Consider the following 2500-nt stretch of genomic DNA (forward strand, 5'->3'; position numbering starts at 1 on the left):
GTGACAACAGCGGTGGCACAACAGCAGCAGCAGATCAAAGGCGAGCCGCTCAATCTCCTGCCCCTCACCGAGGCAGCTCGGAGCTGCTGCCCCCCTATAACTGGCGTCTTGGCCCTGCCATAATCCTCCTATTGATCTACTTCACAGAGTTTAGTCTGAGGCTGAAGGCTTCTGGGTCGAATGGGGGGGGGGGGGGGGGGGGGGGTACTGAGGAAATCCTTATCAGTGTTTCCACTTCTGGACAAACTGGGTTTTATATTTGGCGCTACACTGCCATCCGGTTGTTTTTGTTGTTTTATTTCCAGTTACAGTGTTATATAGCCTTGATACAAGACTGTCATGACCGACGACCGTCTTGATCCATATAGCTTTATTGTGTGTCTTTTTTAAGTTTTTAAGTTATTCTTGGGAGGGTTTTTCCTGAGCCTTGATTTGATAAGTACAGTGTACAGAGATGGGAGGAAACACAGACAGAGAGCTGGGGAGTGACGTGCAGCAACAGGAGTCAAACCAGGGACTCGCTGTCAGGCGTTAGATGTGGTTCTAGCCCTGTTTGGAACCTCACTCTCCATGAGCTACGAGAGTGAGGTTCCAAACGGGGCTAATGTGGCATGTGCCCTAACCATTTAGCTATATCGGGTCGCCTCTGTTTTACAGCTTTTACGTTTTATTACAAAAAGCTCCTACGGAAAGCTCCCTGATGCCATTTTGAGCAGCGCAAAACGCGGCTTCGCAAAGTAATGGCAAAACAATTCAGACACATGATGGCGGGTGCATCTGGCTCGCTCCAACAAACACAATTGCCTGTGTTCGAGGGTGAGAAGCCGGGCAGGGAGGGCGCTCTCTGTTAAGAACTAGGTCGGATGGCGTGTTCCTCCACACGCGTTACGCCCTCCCGGTGAAACTCTTCCCTGTCAGGTGAAAATGCGCTGCTGGCGATTTCATGTGTATCGGAGGAGACACGTGGTTGTCTACATGCTGCTTCCACATGTAGGGGTCAGCAGTGACAGTGTGTGTGTGTGTGTGTGTGTGTGTGTGTGTGTGTGTGTGTGTGTGTGTGTGTGTGTGTGTGTGTGTGTGTGTGTGTGTGTGTGTGTGTGTGTGTGTGTGTTTAGTAGGTCATTTAATCCTTAGGTTGACATAATGGGAAGACTCTCACAGTCTGGGTGCAGCTTGAGGTATTTACAGTAATGATGAACTGTGCGTAATGGGTTGTTTTAAAATGGATAAATAGCATCTTAGAATAGAGCTCCTCAGCTGTTTTCAGAGCGTTTTGCTCAGGGGATGCGGGGCATCCTCGCATCTGTGTGTAGATTCTACACAGATCATCATTTTGGGCTTTTGTAAAAGGATAAAAGCAGGTTATGTATTTAGTGAAAGCAATTAAAGTCATATCCTCTGAGTGCAGTTGTGTCAGGGGCACGGGGTGGGGTGGGATGGGATGGGATGGGAGGGGGGAATTAATTCACCTTACTTTCTGGTTCCTTCCTTTCCTTTGAAGTCCACATAGGAGGGAGTTTAGACTGCAAGGCAGGGAGACACATTGTGTGTGCACATGCACACACAATGAGGTGAACAGGGCCTTTCTCCTCCTCCTCATCTCCATCTACTGGTGACTTGAATAAACTGTAACCTATCTTTATCATTCCTATTTTTTTTTTGATTGACACCTCTGGGGGGGAGGGAGGGGGGGATAATGCTTTAACCATTTAAACCCTGTATGGTTGACCGGAATACCTCAATACACTAGTGTCTTTTCTGCTTTTCTGCTGATCGACAAGCTCACGGCGCATTGTGAGCTTGTCGATCTGGTATTTTCTGCAAAAGCTTTCCCCACAATATGGATGCTGGGGTTTAAGTGGTTAAAGGACCATGCCAGCATCGATGTGCCATTGTCATACTTTTGGTTATAAATCCTGCATATACAATTACCTAATGAGGGCTTTATTTTTCATTTCACTTCTGTTTAGATCGTTATCCATGGTAATTAAAACATTTTGAAATTTAACCTGAATCAAATTTGCAGCTTTAAGAAATTAAAGCTGCAATCTGTAAACCTTCATGTTCTACCCTTTCTGGATGTTCCCCGGCAGAGACTGCCAGACTGGCAGACCAAAAGTCTACCGCTCTTCAGAAGCCCTGCTTGGCCAGGAGTGATATTACACTTATATAAATAGTAGTACTTTTCAGGTGTTCTCTAAATTTTCTTGATGGGAGACGATAGGGACACCATCTCCAACCACTGGAGATGTACTAGTTATATTTTATTAACACATGCAGATTGGTTAAATTAACATTTTATTCCTTAAAATAAGTTCCAGATTATAGCTTTAGGTCAATATTTGCTAAACATACTGTAATTGCATATTTATTTGCACATTTAATCAGGGATGTTTGAATTTAATTTAAGTTTTCTCCAGGGTGTATAGCCTGGACTTTTTTTAATCAATTCACATTTTAAAATGCATTAAAATGCAACGATAATATAACTTTGACCAAA

Source organism: Gymnoscopelus microlampas (assembly GCF_963454915.1).
Source record: "Gymnoscopelus microlampas genome assembly, chromosome: 5".
NCBI classification, from domain to species: domain Eukaryota; kingdom Metazoa; phylum Chordata; class Actinopteri; order Myctophiformes; family Myctophidae; genus Gymnoscopelus; species Gymnoscopelus microlampas.